This window comes from Bacillus rossius, chromosome 3 (assembly GCF_032445375.1).
Source record: "Bacillus rossius redtenbacheri isolate Brsri chromosome 3, Brsri_v3, whole genome shotgun sequence".
Taxonomy (NCBI): Eukaryota; Metazoa; Arthropoda; class Insecta; order Phasmatodea; family Bacillidae; genus Bacillus; species Bacillus rossius.
In genome coordinates, this window is record NC_086332.1 from 42,179,582 (window position 1) to 42,201,721 (window position 22,140).

Below are 22,140 nucleotides of genomic sequence, written 5' to 3' on the forward strand. Positions count from 1 at the left end.
GTGGGTGGTTGAAGTGGCTGGAATTCCGGGTTAACGAATCACGCAGAATGTCAAGACTGATTTCAATATGTGCAAAAATTTTGTGCTTAAATAAATTTTTTTCTTACTGGGCTTGCTAAAATAGGTAATTTGCAGAGAATGGGGGCTGAAAATCGTTTAGAAGACGACCACCTCAGAATGTGAGTCAAGAATATTGCCACATTACCTTAGTAACATAATTTTTGCCAAAATTAGCAAAGGAATAAACAAGCCACTTGCAGCCCTGCTAGGTGTTGTTTTTTTTTTTTTGCGGCCCGCGGGTAATCTTTTGACGTTTGGCGTTACTTTTATTTCAACCCTCATAGTACGAAGCGGACTAAGTCCAAGAAAGACGCCTGGTAATAGTCGGTTGGTTGGACGCATTTCTATCTTATCTAAGAATTATCGCCTAGGCTTGTTTCAGTCATCAAAATACTTCAATAAATAGAAATGTAAGACAAAATTTGGTTGGTAGACTCGCTTACTTTGGAGAGAATCTCTTCTGCAATCATAGTTTCAATAACACGCCGCAGCAAGCTGACATGACCCAGACGCTGCAAACTGCGACGCAACTGCGCTTAATATTTTCCAAGTGTAAAACACTCGTGATGTCCGAGTAAAACCCTACACGAAGCAGGCCTACACATCTATTTAAAATCCAGATTGGGGGTACATTCACTTATGTAAAAATATGATATTAATGTTAACATCAATTGAAAATGAAAACATATCAATCTCACCATTTAACGTTATTAATTCAGAGTTTGTAAAATAGCCCGTCACTTTTGCAACTTATTTTTTCACGAGTTAGGGACAACCCAAACGTTTGTCGATATTGTTTAGGTGATTTCGTCTAAAAGGGTTTGGGGAGATGGCAATCTAACTATTCTATAAGTACGGGTGTTTTCTTCCAAGACAATGTGATATTGGTTGCGGCTACTATCCGTCGAAAGACCTCACCGAGACAGACGTCGTCGTCAGCATTACTACATCTCCCAAAATTGCACACTCGGTGTGCACAGTTGATTGAGACAGGCGCGCCACGTCGCCTCCAGCTTTTTATTGCCGGCGGGGAACAGCCCCGAGTCCCATCCGGCAGTCAACGCTATATTTACACCGCGGCGCTCGCGGCCGCCGGCGTATTGATTCCGAGCTTGACGTCAGAGCACTAGACGGAAAGAGAAGATACATCCGCGGCGACACACCTTTGTACTCGCATCTCTCTCTCTCTCTCTCTCTCTCTCTCTCTCTCTCTCTCTCCTACTCGCCGGGACCAGCCGAGGCTGCGCTCGGGCTCGGATGTCCGCCGTGAGAGGCGCTCAAGAGGCGACCTTCACTGCTTAGCCGTCCACTACACCACCCTGCCCCCCCCCCTCTTCGCGTCAGAAACCTGCGCGCCGCTCATCGACCAGGGCTCGTTTCTTCGATAGGTATCGATAGAGCCACGGAAATTTCGCGGATTCATTTAGTCGCAAGCTAGAATGCAAACCTCCACACTGTCGCACTGTGTTCATGATTGGACCGCAGTATCTGGACACACCCCTCTACGACCGTGAGCCAACGATGCCCAGCTAGGAGAGAAGCAAGCGAATCAGGTAGTGCCAAATAACAAGGATAAATATGTTCTCGCTAAGAAATCAACCAATGGGAAAGTAAACATGGGTCGAGCACACCTATAACTTTGAATTCTATCCTGAGGCCAGAGGAATCCGCGAAATTTCCGGGACTCTAGGTATCGCTTATTTGCAAGAAACATTCTCCCTCGCGCTATGGAGCTTTGACCAAACTTGTAATTCCCAGAGGAGTCTTCCCCTCAGGAAACAGAAAACCAACCCCCTCACTTGCAGTGAACTACTCTAAATGGAACAAAATAATCATGCAAAATTTCAGATGTTTGTAAATTTGTACGTTTAAACGGAAACCACTGTGTCACTACAAAATAGTGGTCGCAGTAATAACGGGTTTGGGTTCTTACCCGTACATTTATGCCTTGTGCTGTCCCAGTACTTCCAATATTTAAAATTTATTTGTAAACGGTTCCCTGAATAGCTTTCCCGTATTAACTGCGCACATGATCAAGCGTAATGAAACAAAATAAAGTCACAATTATTTAATATTCGATTATCTTTTCAATGGTTTTACACAATTATGCGGCAAATATTCGTAAGTAATATTCAGTATTGTCTAGTAAAACGTGTTTCATGTATGCAAAAATAACTATAGCCACGTGTTGTAAAAGTACGCCAATTTACTTTTCTATGTATCCAAGAACCCCTCTCCTTTGCGAATCCTACAGATTCGCGCTGTTGAAAGCGAGTGTTTCAGAAATCTCACACACACCGAAGTGGCATGAAACGCGGGAAAAGGTGGTACAGCAATCAAATGGGCCCGTTATGTATTTTGAGGTTTTAGTGATCGGCCCTAACTGTTGCATGGCCGGTGACTCCGAGGTGTTGGGCCACCGAACCGCACTTGGATCGTCGAGTCGAAGCTCATAAACTGCGAGGTGAGTGAGCCGGCGCCTGGGACACGGAAGGTTGCAGCAAAAGATCGCTCGGTGCTTAGTTGAATCGCACGAGCGAGAGCATGCGCTATTGATAGGGACCGGAAAAATTCGCGGGTTCAATGACCTGTAGGATGAACTCCATAGTTCTGCGAGCACTCGGTCAACTGTAACCCACTCATTGGCTGCTGTCTTGTGAGAAGTCCCAACGTAGCAGCCTGTGATTCGATAAAGCTTTGGTTGGTTGTTTCTCACTGGCCCAGAGTCATCCAGGTGAATTGTGAGCCGATAGCAGAGGCAACACTGAGGTATAACTATTTGTATTTCAGCCTATCGCGAAATGAATTCGCGAATTTTTCCGGTCTCTAGCTATTGAATAGGCGGGAAAAAATGGGGGGGGGGGGGGGGGGGACACGACAAGTTAGTTGAAAGAGTGAAGCCACCAGGAACAAAGTAAAACAACAATCGTTGAAGTGGTGTTACTCGAATTGTCATCAGCATAATTTTTTTCCCGTCAAATGCTCTGGCTCGTGACACATTTGAATACAAGCCAAGACAGTCATGGACGTAACTATAACGGGCAGAAGGGGCTCGTTCCCTGGGCGCCACTTTTATTTTGGGGGGGAGGGGGGAGGACGCTGAACTGGCAGAGTAATTTTTATTTGCTTGAATATTTCAAGTACAATATACAAAAAAAATAATCTTGTGTTGAAATATGCCTACAATTGTATCGTCAAATATTTAAAAACTTGTATTTTTCGCGTACTATCCAACTTACGGTGTATTAAAAATTAAATAACTTAAAATAAATTTATTTATTTACCATCTAAGATGAATCAATAATGTTTGTGATAGTGGAATTAGTATGTGGTGGCGCTCTGAGGCGTTGTCGGGAAAGGTTTAGGTTTGGTTAGTTTGGAGAAAAAACTTAGGAACCGCCAAGATGAGTTATTGTCCCGGGTGGAAACTAGACGTCTCCAAAGACAGTTAAAAAAACAGTCATATCCTAGGCCAGGTTTATAAACCGCGCAAGGAATACAACTACACGACAACGCAACTCTCAACCAGCTCAAGAAAATAGCAGAATTTGACGCGTACAAGTGATTAAAATTAATAAAAATTATGTTTCTCATATTTAGAAGTAATAACCATTTGGAGGTTCCATAATTTTGAAACAAAATGGAATAAAATTCTCGATGTCTTGGATATAAGTACTATTCAACAGAATAAAACTTTTTTAAATATTTTTTTCAAGGTTCGACTTAGCGTAGAACTATTATAAAATTTGGTTCTCTGCTCTCTATAGAGTGTCCACCTTCTGGCATAGGCCCTGGAGGAGGGTGGGGGTGGAATCCACTCACGACTTGGAAACACAAAACTTAGAACAGTCACAACTTAGAGTTATCGAGAAAATCCACATGACTTAGAACTGTCGTAAGTTAGATCAATCACATCTTAGAAACACGTAACTTAGAAAAACACAACGCCAAACCACACAACTTAGGAACATCATAACATAGAAACACACAACGCCAATCCACATAACTTAGATCTATTATAACTTATAACTGTCGCAACCTAGAAAAACGCAACTTATAACTGTCATGACTAAGATTTACGTAACTTATAAAGACACAACGGCCAACCACACATCTTAGAAACAACACAACTCAGAAAAAAAAATCATGAAACCTAGGTACACACAAATTATCTCTGTTTTGAGCTTGGAAACACGTAACTTTGAATTTCATAACTTAGAGACACACAAGTTAGAATCTTCTACACGTCTGATGTTGTTTCCAAGTGACGACAGCAGCCCGGCGGGGCGACGCAGAGACGGCGTGTTTGCTCAGGTAGCACCCGTGCCCGCCGGGGCCGGAGGCGGGACGGAGGCGGCTAATGGGGCGAGACAATACGGGGCTGGCCCGCTCTCTGGCCGCGAGGCTGGCTTCGCAGCGCGCCAAGCACACCACCCGTACCACCCGTGCTGTTCACTCCAGCCAACCACATCTCACGACGCATCCAACATACATTGCCAGTGTTAGCAAATTACTATATATAGCTATTAACTACCAAATCATTTTCCCGCATCAGCCCAGCAATTTGTGAAAAAGTTTTTTTCAGCATATTAGTTAATTTGGGTTATGTAAATTGTTTAGTTTACAATTTTACCCCCAAAACATAGTTATTATATATTTACATTAATACTAGTTACTGGAGATACGTATATTTCGCTAATTCACTTGGTGGCAAGCAAGAGTGCAACCTTCATACTCTTACACCGTGTTTACGATTGGACCACGGTTATTTGGACGCGCCCCTCTGCGACCGTGGGCCAATGACGCCCAGCTAGGAGATAAGCGAGGAATCAGGTAGTGCCAGTTATCAAGGGCATATTGTTTCTCGCTAAGTATTCAGCCAATGGAAAAGCAAACATGGGTTGAACACACGTAGTACTTTGAATTCTACCTTGACGCCAGATAAATACGCGAAATTTCCGGGTCTTTACTAGTTACTTTTATAAGCAATAGGAATAATTAATTTTCAAAGAAGGAATAATATACACCTGTGTATGGTAATATCTCGATAATTTCTTGTCTTAGTATAATTAATAATTATAAACAGTTTTCTAGTCTACTCTCTTAGGCTGTTGCGTTATGCGTCCGTAACAGAAATAAAGCATATTATTACCCTGCCATGCACACGACCATCCTATGCGGTGTTGTGAATCAGTAGGTTGGAAAACATGGCGATCAAGTCTGGTGCGCACGACATACTGTTCATACTGTTACTGTTATTTTTTCAATTGTTTTCCCAGCTCCCAGTCTCAAACGCCATGTTGAAATGTATTCATTTCTTTCGTATTTACTTTTATTTTATTGCTATTTGTAAAATATCTTCTATTCATCTCCCTTGAATTTTTTGTTTTGCCACAAATATTTTCAACCCACATTCAATTAGTGTAATATCATGGGTGTAAAAAGACGCGCAACCATTCTTAAATATCATCACTTACGTGACTTCTTACCACCCATGATATTACACTGAGTAAATAAGTGTCAAAAAATATTTGTGGCAGTAAAACAAATGCAAGGGAGGTGTCGAGTTAAATTTCCAAGATTAGCCCTTGAATAAAAGTAATTACGAGAAAATTAAAAAAAAATCACCATGTTGTGAGATGTTGAACGTAAGGGTGAATGTCCAAGTTCCAGGTCAATATTTTGTATTTACGTTTAACACGGTTAAACGTACCAAATATGTTTAAGTGGCCGAACTTCAAAATGAAGATCATATTTGCATAATTTTGTAAATTTTTGCATAATTAGCTGGCAAAGTTGAATTTTTAACTTTTATTTAGTGTGAATAAGGAGAACCATTTTAAATAAATAACTGAACATTTTTGGGTGTAAAGACAATGCTGGTGGCTACTGCGTGGTATGATTTTTAATTATTTCAGAAAAAAAATTTATTTAGCCTTTCAAAATCACAAAAATTCTGATGATTTTAAAAGGCCAAAAAAAAAAAAAAAAAATCTGTAAGAAATTATACCAGATCACATAGCAGCCAGTAAAATTTTCTTTGAACCTATTAATCTCTTGTTTATATTCAATTTAATTCTCCGTATTTAAAACCGCACAAAAACGTTAAAAATGCAACTTTCCCAGCTTATTATGCCGAAACGTACGTGATATACATGTTCCCATTTTATGAAAGTTCAGCAAGAAACTCAAAAAAGTCGGTAAGTTTAATCGTGTGGAAAGTAAATATAAAACAATGACCTGGAAGGGGACATTTACCCTTAAGGCGCGGTATTTCACGTCGATTTAGACATTTCATTTTCTTTACACAAGGAATTTCCATGTAAATATATCCCGATGGCTCCCGAGTTTTTTTTTGTCACAACGTTATTTTTGAGCTGTAAATGGTCGTTCACGTGATCGTAATTAGGAAAACTTGTGTGAAAAATTTATCCTATTATATAACCTTTCAGTAACTAACCGTTTATCTGTATTCGAGACGAAACATTAGACGTAATAAATACGCAGGGAAAGTCCTCAAGCAGTAGTAATGGCAAGACAATGTAGCGGCGACGCCAAGCCTTGAAACGTGCGAAGCAGTGAGCGGCGGAACCAGTGTGTCAAGAGACGTTCGTGCCGTATCACGCTACAATAGTCTGATTTCCATAATAATTAATTATTTTATAAATGTTTAAGTGGGCCACGTGGCTGTTTGCGCGAGCTATGAAAGCGCCAGGTCAGTGTTGTACCATTTGGAAAACTTGCTTTAAAAATAACTTATCATTGTCAAGCCATTAATTTGAAGAAAAAAAAAGTTTGGAGTTGTTGCTAAACACATAACGGAGTGTTATTAACTTAAACCTTAGGTAAACATATCTTATGAATCAGAGGTATCTCTCATAAATTTAAACTGGGAAAATTTGTACACGTAAGACATGTAACATGTTTTTTTATTGTAAACTTCTCATACGATGTACAGGTTAGAAACTTCAGTTTCATTTTTACGGAAGTTGTCAAGAATTTTATTTCACAATGGGCGCAAGTTCTTTAGAGCCCACAACAATCATGTACGCCCTATCTGTCCGCACGGAAGCGGATATGCCACTATTAACAAGATAGCATAACACTTTTGGATTTTACACTATGAATATTCCAAGTTAACGACTGTAAATATTTTCCATAAAGTCATACATAGGACATTTTTTTCCAAAAGTATAGCATGTTTGATTTGATTTTTAATTATTATCAATAGAAGTGTTATACAGGATTACAAAACAAAAATAAGCTAAGTATAATATGTATATTTGCAGGCACAGCATCTAATAGTTTGGCATTGAGTGGACAATTTAAAATTATAGAAAAATAAATTCCTGTAACTAGAATACTAAGACAATTTGTTGTTTTTTTGTTTGTTTTTTATTCATTATCGTCATTTATTCTCACCTGCCAAATGTTCTCGGCTTGGATTTGAATTTTGGGACATCCTGCACCAAATTTGTAACACCTTAAGGTACTAGTTTTATGCTAGATGACGGCTTTAAAATTCATTCCAGAGGTAAGATCTCATACAAGACAGTTACGTCCATCACTATATCACTAAGATTTATTTTAAACAAATTAATATTTTACTCCAATGCGTTTCCTTCATCCGCACCAAAAAATAAATAGCCTTCACACAAACAGTTTGCATATGGTTAAGTGTTGTCCACTGTAGTAACTTTTGGTTTTTTCTACACAAATATGCAATGCAAAAAATTGATGTTAGATTTAATATTTATATGAGTGATATAATTATGTATTTAATGTCACTTAAATTAATCAAATGTACTTGAACAAGACATAGAAGTTATTGATGGCATATATACTCTACTGTTAACAAGTGCTTTACAACTGTGGTTCACGAATGAGGACAAAAAAATATATGTTTTTATTAATAATACAATATTTTGTATTTATAGTCCCTCTTTTCCCACCGATAGATAACACGTCCTTCGCTTCACTTCACGTGTTTGATGGTCAATCTTATCAGGAGATAGAAGTTCCGGGAACAACGTGTTTGAACAGAGCCTGTCCATAAACAGGCATCAGGAGCCCGCTGTGAGTTCACTGAATGGTTTTCTGGGAAGGACAAAATATAATTCCGGACCCCGAAAACTTGCTAATAAACACGTCTGGTGTTTGAAGTGTTAACCACAAACTCTGACTTGAAGTGTCTGGAATAAAACTCTCGCAGGCTTCAACTAAATATTTGGTCCTTTTTTTATTTTGTTATTTACATAACTTTATAATATTTCTAATTACTAGAGAGACCGGAAAAATTTGGAGATTCACATCGCGACAGGCTGAAATTCAAATAATAATGTCTTTGTTCTGCTTCTGCTATTGGTTCATCGGTCAACTGATGAACTCTGGATCAATGAGATACTACCAAGCAAACAAGTATCGAATCATAATCTATCTTGTTGAGACGTTTCACACGTCTACAACAAATGAGGAGAGGACATCACTAATGAGTAGAGACAGGAAAAAATCGCGCTTTCATTTCGCGATAGGCTAGAATCAAAATGCGTTTAACTTTTTGCTGCTTCAGTGATTGGACCACAGTTTACCTCAAGGACTCTGAGCCAATGAATAAGAATAACAAACCCTCAATGATAGAAGTGTTGAATCACAAACAACAAGTTAACAGTTGCCAGTAGCCAACGAGCAGGTGTAATTTTCCCGAGTACATAGAGGATCTCGGAGTCTACTAATAAGTGTAAACAAAAAAAATTGGCGTTTGTAAGACGAAACAACCAAAACACAATGTTAAAATGCTTATTATTTTTATTCAAAAATTAAAAATGAAGCTACATAACCGCAAAGTACGAGTGATGAAAATCATAACCTCAGTTTCAATTTAAAAAAAAAATGACTTGCACACGTTCTGCTAACGCTACCTTTGACAACAGAATGAATATTCATGGTTTGTAAGCCACATTCCAATGCAAACAACGTGTGAACGTGTTCCGCTGAATGCAATGCGCTCTGTTCCCGGGACTAGGAAACACTGCGCCGTCATCTGGCGGAGTCCGCCCCGGGTGGCTCCAGGGAATACTGCCGCGGTTCATCGCGCCTTCCCTCTCGAGATAACAGCCCTGCCACGCTGTCAAACTGTACCTGAGTTAGAGCGGCAATATTGGACGGAGAATGGCATCCAATTTTTTCCATCAAATAAATTTGAACAGATAGCCTCAAATATGTTCTTAATAATTTCTAACTATCAAAGTTTCTTTTTGGAGTGTGATATCACAAATATTTTAATAATAACCTCATTTTGAAATTAAATAATGGATCACAGTGTTGAATGGAATTTTTGAACTTTTAAAACAGCCATATTTTTAACTCACGTCAATACTCGTTAGTTAATCAAATTAACGCTTAATAAATTTTAAACCGGAGAAATTCACGGTTTCCATGATCTCTAGGATAGACTTCACGATACCCTTATGTCCTCTGTAAAATTACACCTGCTCATTGGCTACTGACACGTGACACTTGTTAACTTGATGTTTTTGATACGACACTTCTTTCATTGAGGGTTATTCATTGGCCCAGAGTCCTTGAGGTAAACTGTTGTCCAATTACTGGAGAAGCAAAAAAATTGATTCTAGCCTGTCACGAAATGAAACCACGATATTTTTTTTTTCCGGTCTCTAGCTTATGCACACATAATAAACTTTTTACAGTACTTTTTTTTTGTTATTTCACCTTTGTAACATCTTAAATATCCCACGTGTTGTTTTACGTTTTTAAGATTCGTTTTGACTAAAAACGTACGTCATTTCCGTTTTCGCCAAGCAAGATTTTTGATCGGCTGATGGCATCCAACACCCGAAATATTGTCGATGGAAACTCAAGTCGTCCAACTTGTGAAACTAACGTTTCCGATGACGTCATAACTTTCCAACTTGATTGGACGAAACGCCGGGGAAGGTGTTGGGAGCGAGAGCTTGACAGTGTGACGGGGAGGGTAGGGGTAAACAGCTTTAGGGCCGCTGCAGCGAGATGCTGTTGAAGGAGGGGGAGGGGAGAAGCGTCGGCAAACAGCGGGGACGCGGCGGCGGGAGGACAATAGCGCCCGGGACGAGCCTCGAGCCCTCTCCAGCGGCCAGCAGGCTGGAGGCTCCAGGGCCCTCCACGCACGTGCTGTGTCTCTGCGCTGCACGGGACAGGCGCTGCTGCGCAACAGTCCTGGAGCGCGTGGAAGAGGATCAACTCCTCCCGTCTTGCAGGTTCACGAGTACCCCTCCATACATTGTCAGCAGGGGGGCGGACGTTCAGCGCGCAAGCAGACGCGTCCTGAGTGGCCCGGCAAACAAGGCAATGGCTTCTCTTGCAGACGGATGCCAATGGCTCATTATGATGGGCGTTCAGATTTTATTTCTCAAAAAAAAGGCCTGCCCTAACGAAAAGACTAACTTTCTGACATTTTAAAGAATATGACAGAGTGTTTAACGAACATATATTTTATTTGGAGACAAAATTCGCAGTAAAACATAATACGTAGTGTTTATGTAGTGAACATTTTGAAAACATTTTCGCCAGACAAAACTAGAAACGTGAATATGTTATAAAACAACTTAGGGTGTAGGGTGGAGTCTTAATTAACAGACTCCAATTAGCAACCACCCGGAGCAAATAGCCGACGTGCAGAGACGCCTAATTTAGTGAAAGTGTTTGGTCACGAGAGGTTTATCATCTCACTGTAGCATTTTCTTTGTGTTTTTGTTGGTAGAGTAATGTTTAACATTAAATAGCAAATGTCTGGACGCCCGTTAGACCGTACCTGCGCCATCTGTTTCTTTCTTGCAATTGGCAGGCGTCTGCAAGAGAGAAGCCATCGCCTTATTTGTACGAGCCACTCAGGATGCGTTTGTTTCAGCACTGTGATTAGTGTTCTAACAGTAGACATGAAATTAGACTGAAAACTGAAAGGAACTCACCCAATAATGGAACACAGATCATGCTACAGTTTTTAACTCTCAGCGAGTATTGAAATCTTTCCGCGAAAACTACATTCCCTTAATTATAAGTAGATAGATACACTGGTTGGACATTGTGTTAAAATTTTGTACCATTTATTCCATTATCAGTATTATTTATTGAGAGGTAAATTCTCTATATTGACTAGGCCAATAAGAATGCTGATTGGCCTTAAAATAACTATGCCAAATCTACGTTTATTTCACTCCAGGATCGATACAACTTTCCTACATACAGGCCTATTCAAGCATTTTTAGAACGATCATTGGTAGGGGCAGGTATTTTTCGCTAAAAAAATCTGAACGTTCATTAGACAGCGCAATTGATGGTTTCCCTGTGATTGGTGGTTGTCTAAAAGAGACAATTTTCATCTATTAATCCGAGACAATCAGTACGTGTTTGCTACCGCACTGAATGGCTGTGATTCGTGTGCGGACAGTAGACTCGTACCTGAAAGAAACTCATCTAATCACGAAACTCAGCCAGTACCACAGCGTTTTAACACACATCTGGTCTCGAGATCTTTTCGCGAAAAATACGTGGGCCCAATCATTGGTCGTTAATAAGTTAAAATCCTTTGACTGGTCACACGTGATTGGATAACCACTTCTTCTCGTAGTTTGTGTCTGACTGGGGTCGTCGAGGGTAACACGCAGCAGATCTATATGTGCTTCAATTATAATTTTCCACTCAGTGAATCCGGGATATGATCGTGTACCTAGCTATTTAAAGTTATACTTTATTCTACCAACCAAAACTCTCTCGAGACCAAACGCTTTCGCGAAATTCAGGCTTCTCTGAACGTCAGTAATTTTCTCCGGGTGGTTGCTGATTGACATCTGTTAATTAAAGCTCAGCTCTACACCTTAAGCTGTGTTATAACATATACATTATTAGTTTTGTCTGGTGGAAATTTTTCCAATTATTTTTTAGCGGTATAATCACTATATATTATTTTTTACTGCGAATTTTGTCTCCAACTATATTTATGCTAAACAATCTGTGCTTTTCTGTAAAATGTCAGACAGATAGCCTTTTCGTAGGGGCAGGCATTTTTTGCGAAAAAGAAACAGCGATTTATTTTTTGCAATTGGCAGTGTTCTGCAAGAGAAGCCACTCAGGATGTATTTGCTTTCGCACTTAATGATTATGATTGGTTTTCTAACATTAGACATGAACTTGGAAGAAACTCACCCAATAAAGAAACACAGATGATGATACTGCAGTGTTTTAACTCTCAATAAGTATTGAAATTTTTTCGCGAAATATACATGCCCTAACTATTCGTAAAAAATAGCACCTAATGTTTGACTACTTGAGTCGCTCCCAAGAAGTTACGTTTCTGTGATTACACATCTGGACAATGCGCACAATTTAACTTTTGTAGTCACATTAAAAAATCAAAATATCGGCAAATAGAAAAAAATACTAGACATGGTGGGTTCATCCGCTGTGTTTAATTTTTGGGTTTTCGCCAGTAAAAGAAAAATTTCGAAAAAGCATTTATAGAATGTATTATAGAAGCATTTTTGTATGTAATAGCTAGTGTGAAAACCCAGAAAATGAACTTATCACACGGACCATTATGCTATTGAATCAGGAAAATTTTAATTATAAATGTACGCACACGTCATACAAATTGGAGATGACATAGAGCATGTATTTGGCATTAGAAGTTGCTGGAGAACACAAAACGCAATACTTTCATCCAAAGAAATTTTCCTAAATTAAATCTTCGTAACATTGAAAATCTGTAGCCCTGCAGGGCGGTTGAAGCCGAGACTTTTTTGAATCTTATTTTTTTTTTACATTTTTTTCAACCTTGAGCTATTTATACGAAATTTTGGCATGGTAAGACATTCATTTTATTTCATACCTTGTTACAGACTCACAATCGTTCTTTGACTACACTCTGTAATCGCCGTGAGAAATAAAGCGACTAAAACTAACAATTACTCCAGTCCAAGAGTGTTAGCTCCTTCGCGTGTTCGAATGTAGGTCCTGTGCTACGCCAAGCCAAGCTCACTTGCGCGGTGGTTGGGGTGGCAGAAAAAAAAGGGGGGGGGGGGGGGGGAGGCAAAGTATTAGAAAATAAAAATTGTGAGATATAAACCCTTATTATAACATACTGTAACGATGGAAATCATATTGAAAAGAAATTGTTTATGCTTTGTCATGCCAATAGTTTGAACAAATAAGAAATTAAAATATAAAATACAACAAAATAATATTGATTCGACTTTAACTAAAAAAAAATGTTTAATATTAAGTCAACCTTTCACTCCGTGTTCAGTTTTGGAATTTTTTTGCTCATGTAATATTTTTATGATAGAAAACTATATTATGGAAAGCAATTTATATGTGTTAACCAGCTCAGGGAACTTAGAAAATTAACTAATAACGAGTGGCTTATTAGAGGTTCCAGACTTCCTGCCTGGCACGGGACATTAAAAATAACGGCACACTTGCAAAAGTAAGGGTACATTACAAATATATTCTGTTTAATTTTGCATAGTCCTGAAGTCATGGAATAGGAACGCCAGACAAACAATCTTTCGCAGTTAAAAGCCGTGTATCTCGACATTCGAATGTTAACGACGTATTCCTTTCTGGAGCATCCGAAAACAAAATTCGCTTTATGTAGGGGAAAAAAACAACATATTTTTGTACATGTTGAATTATTCTGATCATTTCCCACACTTATCGACTTCATTTATTGTAACTTTGTTTTTTAGTTTCGCTAAAGTAAATTCTCAAAGCTAAATTAGCCAAAGCCTAAATCTAGCGATTTGTGTTTTATTGCAGATTATGCTTTAAAATGTTGTTTTATATTGAACCCTATAAATATATATTTTTAAAAAGCATATAGTAAGAGTTATAAGAGCATGTTTATAAAGCTTTAGTTGAGCCATATAAATGTAAAACCATTTACAGCGTTGGTAATTAATCATAAGTTCATTCTTGCCGGCCAAACGTATATGAAGGTTGGTGGAAAACACTATTAAAGAACGCGCAGTTTTTTTTTTTTTTTACTGTACTGTAAAGTTTTTTCCTTTGACTTGGGTTCGTTTGCTTCCGAGATGCAGAAACAATGGTACGTTCTCGCACCGCGATGGCTCCAACCCGGCACGCCGTAGCCGAGGCCAATACAAATGGTACGAGCACCGTACTAACGACGCGACACCTCGCCAGTCGCCGCAGCGCATGCGCGCGACGACATTCTTCTCCCCGCCGGTGGTGGTAAGAGGTTCGGTGAAAGGGGGAAGGGGTGGAGTGATGGAGGGGGAAGTGGGAGGCGTGCGTGCGTGGCTGCGTGCCTGCCTCCACCTGGAATGCAGTGTGTAAACAACGGGGGAAAGACTGCCGGACCGCTCCCACACACGTCGGTACAGCTACAGCCTGCACCTCGGCGGATCCCACCGCCCCGCCCGTCCGACAAACTCGCTTGCGCCACTGCGCCTCGCGTCCCTTTCGAGGCGGAGTCGCGGGAACTATTACTGTTACCAGCTGAATTACCCGGCGTTACCTTGGGATCACCTCGTTCTCAGCTGATGGCTGCATAATATCAGGTCTGTAGGAAATTTACATGAAGAACGGGAAGTTTTTTTTTATCTTAAACGCACAGAAAAATTTTGTACAACTTATTGTTAAAATATGCGCAATTTTGATTTTTAAAGGCCCCTCAACCCGTTTTGCGAGTGGAATACACGTGCCAAATGTCAATTTTCTAGGTCTAACAGTTTCTGAGAATTCGTGATGAGTGAGTCTGAGTGGTATTTTATGTTATCTAAGGAACTCCTATGCAAAATGTCATGCTTCTATACCCAACCGGTTTTAAGCTGTGCCGTTGTCTGTCAGTCAGCGTTAAGAGTTTTTATCAAGTGGATATAATAGTGTATTTGTGGCCAGTCACTAAATTCTTCATCGCTTACTACTTCAAGGACGGTTAACAATATGACTGAAGATGATGGCAACAAGATGGGCCGAAACGCCGGGCAAACCATTTCCACGGCCGTGGCTTTGAACCAGAAGCCACGAAGTGGTCAAGAAACAATAATAAAATTAAATGTGGCGAGGGGAATCGGTGGAATCGATTTTTCATTCAAGAATCTGTGAATCGATTTTTTCTCGGATAAAGCGATTCCTCCTATACGGCTAGCTATAAGCTTCCTAATACCATGAGCTATAAGTGCGTCGCAAGCCAGGCTCTCGTGAGCGCTCGGGCTGTTGGGGAGCGAGTGTGGCGGCGCGGCACAGACGACAGGAACCGTTACGCAGAGCGCGGCGCTAAGTGGCAGCGCCCGAGATGTTCTCCTGTTAACCACAGCTTCAGACCATTCAACAAAAAATAACATTCCATCGAAAACATAACACAACCACGTCCGAAATATTCGAAAAAAAAAAAGTTTAAAGCCGAGGACACGGAGATAAATGTGCTAGCGAAACAAGCACTACCGTTGCCAGGATACGAATAGACAGAATTTATTTCTCTTCAATTTCGCGTTCATAATATTAACAACGTTGTCTCATTGACAGTACGGGGATTGTATATATATCGTACAACAGCTGCATTCCCCTTATACCCCCCTCCACCAAATTACTTTATGCTTTCTCTGTGTTTTAAGCAATCACAATATTTAGTCACAAATTAGTAAATCATTTACAGTGATAATTTCTAAAGATTCATCATAATTTATTGTTACTCATATAAATATTATGTGGTTTATACTAAAAATAAAATTGATATAAAACTATTTTTTTAAGTTTTAAATTACATGGAAAAGTTTTTAAGTTTTTATTTGCATGTAAAAATTCATAGGTTAAAACTTAGTTGCAATATCCTCATAAAAACTATGAATGTTGCGAACAGATGAGATTGTTTATTACAAACGCACATCTGATACAACCAAATTGCGCCTGCATTCACCATTTCTTCCCTTTTTTGCTATTAATTAATTTAATAACCCAGCCTTTTATAACCTCTTATCATATATCCGTCCACATTTTTAGATGTATTATTACGAACTAATGTGGGGAGAACTGGGTTCGTAAGGGATAACCCAATTAATTTTATTACCATTTTATTTATTACTAATATTTACATTACAAATAAACGATTGTACTTAAAAATGTATTATCACCAATCACTGAAACTTTAAAATATTTATTCGCAAGTCACTCAATGTCTGTCAAGTTCCGCAATTCGCACTCCTCACTGGAGCTAGGTCAAAGAGTGGTTCGCCCCTTACCTCACGCCTGTCCCAAAATACAATTTCGCGCCACTCAGTCACACTCTCTCGATCGCGTCACTCCACGTCGCGCCACTCTCAAGGGGGTCACTCACCCTCTTCGCCGCTGTCGCACTTCCTTTCACTCGCGGAACTCTCCGTACACTCGGAACTCGCTCGGAACTCCCGCGGAGGCCGGCGTCGTCGCTTACATCATGGCATCCTTCTCGAAGGGACGAGAGCGGCTGTAACGTGTCGCTTTATCCTGGGCCAACCCGATGCCCGAAAAATCCAGAAAGACGGCGTTTATTCGCGCCACTCCACGCAGCGGCTTTGGGAAACCCGCAGGATTCCCAGGACACTTAAAATGTCAGTAAGAATAGTCCGAGGCTTGACGGTGAGCGCGGTGCGAAAAGGGGGGGGGGGGGTGTTAGCGAGGACCTCTGTAATCCGGCCAGGCACGCGTGACATGCCTTACGTCAATGGACGAAAACCTTACTTAAATTTATTTGTGTAAACGCTGGAGTTCTAAAATTCTTCTAATCCCTGAGATTTATTGTGACAATCTACTTTCTTTAAAAAGTCAACTACAAAGAAAATCTTTCTAATAAAATAAGATCGCGTGTAACTCAGTACACGTGGTAGAAGTGAAACTTCTTTGGAAATTAAAACCTCAATTCTTAAGTATATTTGTTAGGGGTAAAATAGTAGAGTGGAGAGAGAGGGGGAGGGAGAGAAAGAAAACAATTTTCAAATAACTCAGTATAAATAAGATTACAGAAAATTATTTAAAGGATTAAATGAAATCATTACAGCCAAAATATCTGTTAAATTTTTGAATTTATCTCCGTAATATTTACATTAATGTTTGGGGCAACTACTAAAATATGAAACGTGCGTTCACACGTTGTGTACGTAGTTTTAAATGTAGCTAACCTAACCAAACGTGTACACAAATATATAGTATTTTAAATGTTACTTACCTAACCTAACCAAATCATTGAATTGTTAATTATTTGTAATCTACTTAAAATTACACAATGCCATTTTATACAATGATTAGAAACAAGTACGATTTTTTTACGTGAACACCTCTTTAAAATTGCTTCCTTAGTAGGAGGCAATTAAAAAAAGCTAAAGGATCAAAGAATTCGTTACGATAAGTGAGGACTGTGATGTATCGCGCGCGTTGGAGGGGGAAGCGCCGCCATCTTGAGGTCATTTTGCTGCGTTTAGAGATTTACATTTGGTATAACTTTTGACTCGGAGAAGCTACGACATTCTTTTGAGTTTCAATCGTCAGCTCTCGTCAAAATATATCGATTGCATATATAAAACATTAGTGTAAAATAGTTACAGTTACGTACACGTATTCACGTACAACACACGGCCGTATCCATGACACTGCCACACCCAACTTTTTTGGCCCTTATATCATTGCTGGTTTACATTGCAAGTCATTGTGAAACTTCAAGGACGGACAGAACACAAGCCTGAATCAGCCGATGTCAGAAGTCGAATAAGAGAATTCCGTGGAAGGAACTAGTTAGGAGAAAAAAAATAATACAGCGCAGACGAATTTATCTATGACATCCTGCTTAATCAAGTAATGGCGTAATTCAAAAAATTGCAAAATTTAATTGGGGTCTAAGTGGAAAGTTTTCAAATAAAAAAAAAGACTTTTATAACAGTAGCATTTATCCCTTGGTAAAAGGTTTACCAACATAACTGACAACCAAGAAAAATTAAGATAAAAAATTTATATATATATATATATATATAATTAATTCATTCATTCATTCACATACATATCAACAGTGATATTTTGCCTCAACTGTACCCCAGCACAAATATCTAAAGGCTTGTGTAGAAGTAGAAATGAACGATACCATAACGTCCCTGTAATTTTTTTTGTCAGGAAACCGTGGGAAAGCGAAACCAGGACGACCGACTAGTGTTCGTGCGCTGCATAGCGCCTACCACGCCGCGGGGTAGGCAGCCCCGCGCGACGCCGCCGCGCCGCTGGGTTGCGTCGTGCAGGCCCTCGCAGGCGGAGCGCGCGAGGGTCAATATTGATGGTGAGTCGGCGAGTGCCCTCCCTCCCCCTGGTCACCTCTTCGTCCTGGCCGGCGTGGTGTTTGAGCACGGGCGGCAGCTCCAGACAAACACGGCGGCCGGGCAACTGGGGCCTCTCTCTCCCCTCCCCCTCCCCCCCCCCCCAACACTGCGCCGCGCCCACAGACCTCCCAGCAGTCAGCTCCTACCACACTCTGACCGTCTCCAGCTCGGAGTAATGAACGAGCAGACTTATATCATTGCTGGTTCACACTGCGTGTAACGAACGGACAAAAAAAAAATTGAATAAAAAAAAAATTGGTTGTCTGTAAAGTCGGTTTACGGACGACAGTTTAACGTGACAACGTCATAACAAAACATTGATGAAATGATTGCATACTTTTATGAATAAAATTGAATCATTTTTATTTTAATAATAAAAGAATAAATACTTGAAATTATACTAGTAATCTGATTTTTAAAATGCAAGTTTAATGAACCTTTATTTCCGAAATTGTTGTTGTAATAAGCAATGAAAACCACATTAACTTTTCACTTCACTTTATAAACAGTCGAGTGGAAGAGAGATAGATGCGGCGCAAGCGTACATTGAGCGTAAAGGGACACAGAGTAACGGAACAATGTGCGTAACGGGACACTTTTTCGTGCCTGCAGCCGGCGTTCATCGATTTATTAGATGCTGTCACGTCAAAAAAAGCCAAACTCAACCGATGTCAAATCTTAAATCCATAGACAGCACAAAAAAAAACCCCAGCGGGCTGACAAAAACGTGACAATTTCGCCAAGACCAGTAAATACAGACAGACAGCAACCTTGGACAACATAGCGACAATGAAGCGACGCACATGCTAACTCAGCGATGAAATTAATCATATATTATGTCCGTTCGTCAGGTTTGCGTATGTCCGAAAAAAATATTTTTAATCAGTCATCCCCAATGGAGAAATCATTAAAATGAAGAACCATTCAAGGTACGTATTACGTAATGACACTGGCGATTTTTTTTTACATCGCTGTATCCCGGTGGTATAAAGAACACCATCTCACAAAATTGTAATTTTTTTTTAAGAAAAGGTGTTTTTTTTAGTTTCAAATTATTTTCATGTTCCTTCCATAGTAATAAAATTGCTGTTTTAGAATTTAACTCAGTATTTTTTTTAATCTTTAATAAAAAAATACTTCATTTAAGATAGTAGTTTGACGTTTTAATCGCGATAACTCTATCTACTTTTAAAACAGACAACTCGTCGAGTACAGATGATAGTGAATGTGAAATCACGTTTTGATGCAATACATAACGAAGTCCACGAAGTACGAAGCACCAAGTGCACTGGGTCTCGCGGGTAGAAAGTGCCACGAGGCATGCCGCTGCAGCAGACCGAAGACGGCGCCGAGGCGGTGTCTCCGGCGGGGTCAGAGGTCGCCGCCTCGCGCCTCCCACGCTCGCCCTCGCCGGCCGTCGACCGCTCCCAGGGGGAACTGTGCCCGCCGGATGAGTTAGGGCTGGGCCGCCGGAGTTGACCCGCCATTTACAAACACCTCGAGATTTATCAACGGTGTCTCATTAGGAACCGCATTTTAACAGCCGTTGCACTTTCCTGCGGTAGCTTCCTCTGGTCGTATTTCATGGGCTTAAACGGGCATATACACGGGTTTTAAGGAATGAGACATCTGGAACGCAATATAATAATATTGTATCCCACTCTATTATTGTGTGGTCTCTGCTTAAAGTCTCGTGGAGACCCTTACACAAAAGAAACTAAATTGTAACATTTTTATATGATCATACCCCAATGAGAATATCTACACCATTAAGTACCTACAGTTCAATGGAGTTGAGAAATACATGAGAAAACTTTGCATCAATTCCTCCGACTTAAAAAACCATGACGGAGCAGGGCTAAGATGAAGATTAGCAGGTGACGCAAAATAACATTCTGGCGGGTGCATCATTCCTATGTCTACCATGTTGGTCGGGAGTGTGCTGGTTGTAGTGTACGATAACAAAGACGCAGTATACGGATTTTTTGCGGAGATTCTAGAACCTCATCGTACCGAGTGCCATTTCGTACGCAAGCATGGATGGGACTGGTGTTGCGATCGAGACTACATCCGAAAAGTTCATCGTGAGGAGCTTTCGAGATATATTTTTTAAGTGGGTGTGTGGAGAATTCGAAGGGGGATCAACCCCGAGAGTGCAGATTAAGAATTTCTTTTGGCGATTTTAATTTGGAATCCACGAAACTACCTGAATTAAAATACGCAAACCTAAAACTTGGAAACATTTCGTAGCGCCATAATGTCACTGAAAATTAGTGTATAATAAATGTTTCTAAAAAAACCAACTTTGTCTTCAAGTAAAACAGATATTATTTCAAAACGTCCAGCTGATACTTAGACATTCTGGCACTGAACAAAACCAACTGTCGTCCGATGGCACCAAATATATTATTTTAACAGTAAACAGTGTCATTCGACAAAAGCTCTCAAGTTTGTCAGTACAAAGTAAACTACTTAAGGTAATAATAAACAGAGTTAAAACAATTGAACATACCTGAATATGAATGCCACGTCACCTGAGCGTGATGTTTAGTCGGCGGGGGTGATACAGGCTGATCACCTGCTATAGAAAAAAAAACCCATACTTTTAAATACGTTTATAATAAATTAAAAAAGCACATTTTACAAAGAGAACATGAACAAAAGAGATATACAAAATATCCCAGAACTCAAAGTTAAGCTGAGAACAGTTTATAGGCCAGTTTAAAAAAGAACAAAATTAAAGATACCTATATCGTGGTTTTTTAGTTTTTTTCAAAATTTTTAAAATAATTCCCGCCCTGCACCAAATTATCGGATATAAATTTTGGTACGCAATCATGAATAACCGTACTACTAATAAGAATACATACAAAATCAAACATAAGGTACTACACTTTTGGAGAAAATTCTCTATCACCACTCATGCGGCAATATTTTTAATCGTGAACTTTTTAATTTTGGTTTTTTGAATCAGAACCGTAATAAATTGACCTAAAGACTGTTTTCCTGTTCACCTTAAGTTTTGAGACATTCTGAATATAAAAATAAACTCAAATAAAAACTCAAATAAAATCATACACTGCCCAACGAATTCAGCATTTGTAATGGTTTTATTTTGAATCTTCTTTCAGCGTGTACTGTATCTCCTTTCAGCCACACGTGCTGTAATTGAGATATTGTGACTTTTGTACGGATACAAAAGTTTTTCATTGTTGCAACAACAGTTCTTGCTCCAGTGTTGTCCTCGGTAGATGTGATGCCCATGTGACACGTACCTATGAATCAAGCCCATTCCCTAGTGTGATACATATTACTGAGTGTTTTGGGCCTTTTTGGAGGTGATGTGAGACCTGGAAATCACTCCTTTATTTCAACTTCACTTCAAAGAATATGTATCAAGAAATACATCGGCTTCACTGATTGGGAAATGCACTTGCAAAATTATTAAATTTAAATATAATGCCGGTAACCAACAAAAACAGGCAAAGTATTCTGATGTCAACAATAATACGAAACTCATCTGCCAAATTATTTTAATGTCTTAAACATCCATTAGGAAAAAAAATGCTTTGCATTTCCTGACTTTTTCTATTAGGTTATTATAAAAAACCAGATTTTAGAAACTGGATATACGACTTGGCCTTCGTCTATTTCCAATGACAACTTATAGTGTCAATAATTTGAATGTTTTAAAGTTTTATTCACTGTAAGTAAACATTTAGCAAGATTT

General features: G+C 39.5%; 1 long non-coding RNA gene across 2 annotated transcripts in view; it reads left to right on the forward strand.

Moving 5' to 3' along the window:
* LOC134530576 (uncharacterized) overlaps positions 1-22,140 on the forward strand; it is a 384,437-nt gene that overhangs the window by 244,800 nt on the left and 117,497 nt on the right. For both annotated transcript variants that reach the window (XR_010074838.1, XR_010074839.1), the window contains exon 2: positions 18,211-18,370. This is a non-coding gene — a long non-coding RNA (uncharacterized LOC134530576). The remainder of the gene's footprint in view (positions 1-18,210; positions 18,371-22,140) is intronic.